Source organism: Rattus rattus, chromosome 10 (genome assembly GCF_011064425.1).
Source record: "Rattus rattus isolate New Zealand chromosome 10, Rrattus_CSIRO_v1, whole genome shotgun sequence".
NCBI classification, from domain to species: Eukaryota; Metazoa; Chordata; class Mammalia; order Rodentia; family Muridae; genus Rattus; species Rattus rattus.
Genome location: NC_046163.1, coordinates 21,745,160 through 21,754,062, shown reverse-complemented (window position 1 = coordinate 21,754,062; position 8,903 = coordinate 21,745,160).

Below are 8,903 nucleotides of genomic sequence, written 5' to 3'. Positions count from 1 at the left end.
ATGTGTTAAATTCTCAGTCCAGAACACATCCAAACGACTCACAAACAATTGATAAGGATAGAAACGGCCCAGCTAGATTAGATAAATTTTCCTACAGAAATCCATCCCAACTTCCTCAGCAATTCAAGATCACCAGGATCTGGGTCATCCTTTTCTATCTCCATCTTGATTTTCCTCCTTTTCCTTCTCTCCTGCCTTAAAAGCTGTCCTTCACCTTATTTATTTTTTACTGTCGTAACCATGGCCTTGACCTAAAATTGTGCCAGCCCTCATGTGCATATAGACATCCAATCTACAACTACATACAGATCAAATTAAAAAAAAAAAAAAAAAAAAAGAGGAAGGTTTAGGGCACACAGCTAGCCAAAGTGGAAGTACTTAACTAACATCCATCAAAACAGTTAATATGGCCAGTCTTCAAGACTGTTGACATTTGACAAAAGATTTATAGTGGGGAATTTCTGCCCACACTATCAACTCCCACATTTGAACCACTGAGGAAGGCCTATCTTATCTCTGAGCATGACTGAGTGGGTAGACTTTGCCAGTCCTCCATGGGTCTGAGGCTATTGTCTTCGCTATTGTTGGCTCATGTCAACAACACACATTCACTCAGGATTTTGCATACTCAGGCTTTTCCCTGCTTCCCACACTTTGAAAGGATGCATGTACTGCCATACTCACATACTTGACATGTATTTTTACATTCATGACTTTCTTATAAGATGTAAACTAAAACTTTCTATGGTACAAGAAGACTACTTGCGTAATTCCAAGCATTGAATAATTAGTTGCCTAAGAACTATTTGCTATATATTGAGGCGTAGATAACTGTACTTCAATATAAGTCCTCTGGCTCTGTCCAATATTTGGCAATGGGTCTCTGCATCAGTTTCAGTCACCTGCTGGGTGGAGCTTCTTGGAGGACAGGCTAACTTCCAGTCTACAAGCATAATAGATTGTCATTATTGTTGTCAGGGATTGGTGCTTGTCCATGGGATGGGTCTGAAGTTGTGCTGGGTATTGGTTGACCTTTCCATCACCTGCCCTTGCAATTTTTTAGACGGGAACAATTTTGGGTGGAAAGTTTTGTGGGTGGGTCAGTGTCTAATCCCTCCACTTATGGGGAGGGGTTTTCCCTGGCTGAAGGAGGTAGCCTCTTCAGGTTCCATATCACCACTACTATGTGTCTCAGCTAAGGTCACCTTCATTGACACCGAGGATCCTCTCCTATCCCACGTCTCTGACACTTCCTAAAAATCCATCCCACAAACCACCCAACTCTGGAAGCTGCAGATTTCCACTCATTCTCCAGATCTCTGTCCTTCTCCTGTATCTCCACACTCCTGATCCTGATTCCTCCATTTTCCTCCCCACCTTCTCCTCAGAGTTAACTTGCTTTTATCAGGAGTCTAGCAAGTAACCACTGTTCTAAATTCTAAATAACACATTGCTAGAATACATTGTTGCTTCAATTCAAATTTGGGGGCTACCACCTAAGCATTGGAATACCCTACTATGTCTTACTTCTTTTGACTTAAGTGTCTAAGTAATCTGGTATAAGCAATTAGTGCTGCTTATGGTTGAGCCTCTTTTCACATGGGATATCCATTTCTCTCCTTCACAATCAGACTGTATTCATGTATTATTACAATCAAAGTCAACTTTTATAGGAATTTTTATTTGAAAACATTTTTCCTATTTAGTTATGTCTTTAAACTGTATAAAACAGATTATTTACATATGCATTAATTATTGACATAAATGCAAGTACAGTCATTTCTATCCTACTTTCTACTTTTATTATGCTCTCTATAATCCCACTCCTCCTTATCTCTTTTCACTTTATATATATTTGACTATAGTAGTTTTTGAACATCATTACATTATTTTTGAATAATAACAGCACATGGCTGTAAAGAAATATTAAAAGAAAGAAAAGCACAGAGTATAATTCCCCATTTGCACTCCATACCCTCCTACATTTAGACTTTTTGATGTAACATATTCTTTCTGTATTTCTTATGCATTACCCTAATATTGTAGTCTTAGTAACTTTAGTAATCATTTACTATCTTAATACTTAAAACATAATCGTCCATATACTCTGTTTTTAACAGTGGAACTTTTAAAACATTGTCCATTTGGTGACCGAGTAGATTTTATATGTGAGATGTTCTCTTGTTCATCATTAATATCTAAGTAAATGAATAAATTCCTTTGTTGTTTCTTCTCTATCTCCTCTGGAACAAGTGTCTTTAAATCTCCATTTCAAAATAGATTTAATGCATACATTATTCTTCGACCCGTTGTTTTAGGAATCAAACTCAGGTCACCATGCTTGCATTACCAATAATTTTATATTAAGTCATTTCATTGTTCCTGTATTTCTTCTTATAGTGTACAAACAAAATGTCAGCAAATCCAGCCATTCTTTCCTTAAATTAAAATACATTTAAAACATCACTTGCTATTACTGCCCAAGGTGTCAAATAAACATAGTTTTTTAGACTTCCTGCCTTATCATTGTAAATACTGAGATCACAGACATGCATTGCGCTTCCAAAATGTCCATTTTTAGTGAAAGCTTCCTTCAAAATCCTGTTTAAACTTGCAACTCTCATCTTCCACATTCATTAACACTTCCTTGATGCTTCCTTGATGTGATTTCCCATACAGCACTTGTCACCATCTAACTTTTCTGCCTAGCAGTAGAAGACACAGTTCTTCTCTAGAGGAAAAATCTTCTATTCTGTTTCTCTAAGAAAAAAGAATAACCCAGGTTGGCATGTGTGTGTGTGTTGGGGGGGGGCTTATGTTGAAATCTCAGCACTTAAGTGAGTGAAGTAGGAAAAGTGTGACTTTGAGGTCATTTTGGGCTATAAAGAGAAATATTGAGTGACAGATAGTCTGATAAAACAACCCTCCCTGCAAATGAGATGTTCAAATTGAAAGCCACCCAGTACCAAAGAGAAAAGTTGTTCGGCTTTGTAATTTTCAGTATTATGTCTTTGAAGCCTTTCACTTGGCATTCAGTCACTTCTTGAGCCTCTTCCGTGCAAACATTCATTCCTCTGTTCAATTTAAAAGACTGGAATTTTTTTTATTGTGCTTGATTTATTCTATTGATTCATTTTGATTTTTATATCTCTGACTGGCTTAATATTCTATGCTTGATCTTTAAAATTACTTCCACCTCTATTAGTTTCTCTATTAAAATATTGAATTGAATCATGGTAGTTTCATTTTGGTTCCTTCCTTCCTTCCTTCCTTCCTTCCTTCCTTCCTTCCTTTCTTTCTTTTTCTTTTCTTTTCTCCTTTGACTCGCATTTTGATTTTTCGCCTGTTATTTAGAAATTGTGTTCTCTTGTGGCTGTATTCCTTTCTCTCACTTCTTAACACAATACATAAACACATACACACACACACACACACACACACAAACACACACACACACTATCAGATTATAGCAATTTATTTCTGTCCCTTAGATGGGGCATGATTTTATGAAAATTACTGATACCTTTGAATATGCAATATCATTCTGTTGATGTATTAGTTTTTCATAATTCATATTTCTATTCTAGCAGCATTTCTCTATCTCTGAAGAAATTAAAAACAGTCCGATTGCTTCCTCTGAGCCTCAATCATTTCTACTATATTAGCTCCAGATGGCAAACAAATTCTAGGTCTCTCATTAGTTTGCTGCAGGTTTTCTTTCCTCAGTCTTAGCAGTAGTAGGAGTACCACACTTTATTAAGTCTCAGATACTCCACTGATGGACCTTTCAATATAAACTGGAATGTCTTAAAGTGTTAGGACTCCAAAGATAGCCTGCAATATGTAATTCCAAGTTGATGATTAATTAAACTCCTTTTAAAAATCTTTTATTTTTAAGAATACTATTTAATTAGTTTAACGAGGGCAAGAGAACAATATATTTCAGTCATTGGCTTAGGAATTCTTGTAAGAAATCCAACATACGTAAGGGAGATATATGTAAATTGAAATGTTACATATTAAATTATTGTAAAATCTCACTCATAGGGCTATTATTAGTGGCAGAGTTACACTGGAGATGAATATATCCCGACAATAGTTTGTACCTTACTTAAGTACTCCTTAGTTTAATATAGTTTAGTTTAAAACTTTCCATTTTTATCTTCTTGACTCCTTTTTCCAAGATGGAACAATATATTAGCATTAAATATTTAATAACTGCCTGAAACAATACACATTTTCTATGCCAAAATGTATGCCTATCGTGTAACAATAGGTGATTGGACTTCAAAGTTCTTGCCAGCACTTAATTCAGAATATAATCTCCAGACACCATGAGGACAGAGAGTATAAATGGGTTTTTAAAAACCAGAAGGGAAAAGCAGAATCACTTTCATATATATAGGGGTTTTCTTTTGACCTTAGAAAATCTTCAGAGGTTGCATAATGAAGTCTATTGTGAAATGAACAATAGCTAAAAGGGCACTTATGATCCCAGGTGGCGTCCTTTGTAAAAGGGATTCTATTGTCTATTCTATATTAATTACGTGTGCTAGCTACATAGAAGTGATATTTTTCCCCTGTAGCCTCTCTGTGCTTGACGTTGACGTTCAAAACTTTTCATATTTGCATATTTTATTTGAAGGAAAATTTTTAAAGAGAAATTGATAACAGAAAGATTATTAGTGAATATACTGTTGCAATTTTAAACTTAACCAGATATTTGTTCAAAATATCCAAATATGTTATGTTCAAATCTACACTTAATGAATGTGGTTCAGATAGAATCTACATTCTGTGAACCCAAGGCCTCTTACATACTAAAACATATCCATTTCTTTCTTTCCTTTTTTCCCTTCCTTTCTTTCTTTCTTCCTTCCTTCCTTTTTCTTTCTTTGTTTCTTTCTTTATTTCTTCTTTTTTTCATTTTCTTTTTCTTTCTTTCTTTTTTTTTTTTTTTTGGTTTAAATCCTTAAAAATACACCCTGAAGCAAAAGAGAGTTGACATACACTTTATTGTAAGATATAATCTTAGAATAGGAGAAAAGTACAAGAAAGACAAAACAACTCTCTGTCCCAAGTTCAAGATGTACACAGAGCTTGTGGTAGTGACAAACCAATGTTGGTTTGACTTGATGGAGTGGAAGTACAGGAATGGAAGACCATTCTATTCTGTACACTGCCTGGAAGGCCAAGAACCAAAAACTGAGTAACCCAAAGACTTAGCATCGAATCAAAGGTGTCTGACCTTGATTTTCTAATAAATAATTCATAATAATATTATGCTATGTTCATAAATTAGTACTTTCTCCACTTGTCACCAGAGTGGCTTCTTCCAGCAGCAGATTATCAGGAGAAGGAGAATCTATGCTGGAGTTCTCTAACCTGTCTCTCCTTTCTCTCTCTCTCTCTCTCTCTCTCTCTCTCTCTCTCTCTCTTTAACTAATCATTTTATTCGCTACCCCACTTTAGAGGAGGAGGAATGGTTGTAGGAGTCAGAGGAACAAACGACATGAGTAGAGCATAGACCACCTCACTAATTAAGTTGGGCTCACATGGGCTCAGAGAGACACAAACCATAAGCACTTGGCCTGAATGGGTTTGCATCCTGTTTATAGTACAGTTGAAACAGGGGGTCATATCTGTTCCTCTTGCTTAGTTTAACGAATAGGGAGTGGAGGGAGAGGAAACTATAATGAGAGTAGGATATATTTAATAACTACTAAAATGTTTGAAATTACTTAGTGGCAGCAAGATTTTTCCTTGGCAAGCAAATTCGCTTCCAAGGAAAAAAGAACCTGAGTTTGATCCCCAGAATCAACATGCTGGAAGGTGAGAACCAACTTCTGCTTGTGGTTAAATGTGCTCCCTCAAAACACAGAAATCAATGAAGAATGGATTGAAGCATTTAAAAAAAAAAAAAGGAAGAAACAGTGGGTCAGAGCCATAGAATGTCTATATAATTATATCTGCTTAAGAGCAGCTTCTTTAAATTATTTTAAATGAAAGCAATAGTTAATATGTTTATTTTTTATTCACTTAAACTTTTTGTCTATTACATTCCATTAATTGTTTTTAGTCTCTCAGAAAGTCTCAGAAAGCTATTAAAATAGGCACTGTTGTATCCCTTCAAGGGTTCATTACTCATCAGTAATATTTGTAATTGTAGAATTATATATAAAAATTCAATAAATATTTATATTTTTATCCCCAATGTGACTACAAGAAGAACTGGAGATAAATTTATTTTGTTTTTTGTTGTTTCTTTCACTGTTTTGTGAATGATTAATGTGATTCTGCTCACTGGAATCATTCCCTTTCATGTGCTATATCACGTTTTGGAGAGATTAGAAATTTAACTTTAATAGGCTTGCTAAAATTGCTAAATGTCCCAAAATTATCACCTAAATCAAAATCAAAACCTTTCACTAGAACTAATAAAATTGATGACAGACATAAAAATCAACTTTTCAGTTTATTAGCATATTTAAATGCTCATATAAAGGCAATACATCAATTAACTTTAAGATTTTGTACCAAGAAACTCTCAAGTTTTATTTTACAGTATTGTGGTTATAAATCACCTCAAATGTATAATTGAAGAGATAAAAAGGTATGGCTTTGAAAGGTATTGCAGCTTTCAAAGATGTTGATCTGTAGTATAATTTAAGCATTGTAGAATGGTTATGTGTACTGATAATCACATGGTAACCCCTGGGCATAAGAAACTCATGTTTTGATAGGTCAAATTTTAAAAAATAAAACCTTGATATTTAAGTTTAATTTCAGAATAAATGTATAGGTGCATTTCTTTTTCATTATTTTATGATTAGAATATAATTAAGTAATTCCCTTTCACTTTCTTCACTCTAAGTGGGCTTGAATTATTCTACTTCTTGTTCTTTTTAAATCAATAGACTCTTTTATATTAATTTTCACTATGCATGTATATGCATGTATGCATGTGTGTTCCTTTACATGTACATGAAGTATATATTTATGTATATACATCAATAGTCCTAAAAGCACACATAAACAAACAGAAACATACACCCACACTCGCACACATACACAAGTACACAGACACTGTGTGCTTTATACAGACTTTTATGTCTGTATTATAGGACTGACGATATGGCAATGGATTATCAATTAGCATATTCTTCCTTTGGTAAGCCTTTCTCCACTTAAAGCATTCTTTAGTTGTCTGTAGTTCTTGGAGTAGGGTTGAGGCATCCTGTGAAATGTCCCATCTATGTTAATATGTTTATTTTTGTCCCAGTTCAGCACATATATATATATATATATATATATATATATATATATATATATTTGGGGACTCATGTTGCTGAGATTTTATGAATGTAGATTTTGATATTACTAGGAGGTATGACTTTACAGTAAACTCTGTGTTCATATGGCTATTACAATCATTCTCCTCCCACCTTTGCAATGATCCTTAAAGTGTACGTGTGCGTGTGTGTGTGTGTGTGTGTGTGTGTGTGTATGTGTGTGTGTTGTATGCTAATTTTTTTAGCTTCCAGTGTGTGTCTTTCTGTTTTATATTTGTTACTTGTCCTTTTTCTTTGACTCTTTGTTTTCCTTTTTTAATTCAGATTTTTTAATGTGTATTTTATCTTAATATATTTTGTTTTCTATATTTTCAATGCCTTCTTCTCCAATGAAAAGAAAGCAAGAAAGTGTTTGGGAAGATATTGAGATCAGAAGAACATGTGAGGTGTTGCAAGTGGTAGAACCACAAACGCAGTGTATTGCATGAAAAAAAATCTACTGTAAATAAAATAATGTTTAAAAATATAATTTTTAAGTTTTATTTCAGAATAAAATAATTGAAAATGTTTGATGAAACATTGATATTTTAGGCTCAGGATGAAGATTAGAAAATTCCTTTTAACCTTTGCAGCTAGGAAACATTTGTGTAAATTAACCACATACATTTCCATTCTGCAAAAAAAAAATATTCCTTTATTTCTGCCAGGTGACTTGCAAAAATTACAAGAAAGGGGGCATGAAAACTGAAGTTTACAAAATCAGCATAAAATATAGAGGCCATTTGGGAGATTAGAACAGATTTATACTTTAGGTGGCAATAGGGAGAATAACATCTCTTTTGGGGAATGTAGAAGTAAAATGTCTATTGTAGGTAGTATCTGCATTTGTATGTATGATAAGCACGATCTCTGTCATCTTCATGAGTTTTATCAATAACAGTAGGAGAGGGGTTCCGCAATAAGTTGAGAATACACACACACACACACACACACACACACACACACACACCATATATATATCTTATAGGATTCATGTTTTACATGATAATATTACCTGGCATTGCATATCACCATTTATTTTTTCTTAGGAACTCTGGACTTCAATTTTCATTTAAGCAACATTTAGAAAATATTTGGAAAGGTGAGCAGGGGTTTGTATACACATGAAGGTACACTAGAATATTTTATTCTTGTTATCCTCCATCTAAAGCTAAAATGTATTTAAAACTGTTCAGTATACAGTTTATCATCAGTAAATACTGAGAAATATGAATTTTGGATGAGAAGCTCCTTGAGATTCTTGAGGATTTGCTTTTTTATTGAAGTAGTGTTTTCAGAAACATAACACAAGAAATTATTTTATTTTATTTCCTGGTTTAATCTAGGTAACACTTTGCTCTTCTAGGAAAGCAGAGAGAAGAATTATGGAACTATGCGATATTTCTTATCAAGTCCTGTCCTTATCTTTGGTGATAATGGTATTTTTATCTGTGAATACTTCAAAATAACTGACTACAACATGTTTCTAGTTTGCACATGTAAACTTGACTTTCATGGTTTTACACTTATCAAATGATTGGTATTTTAGAGTACTCAGTATAACAAAACTGA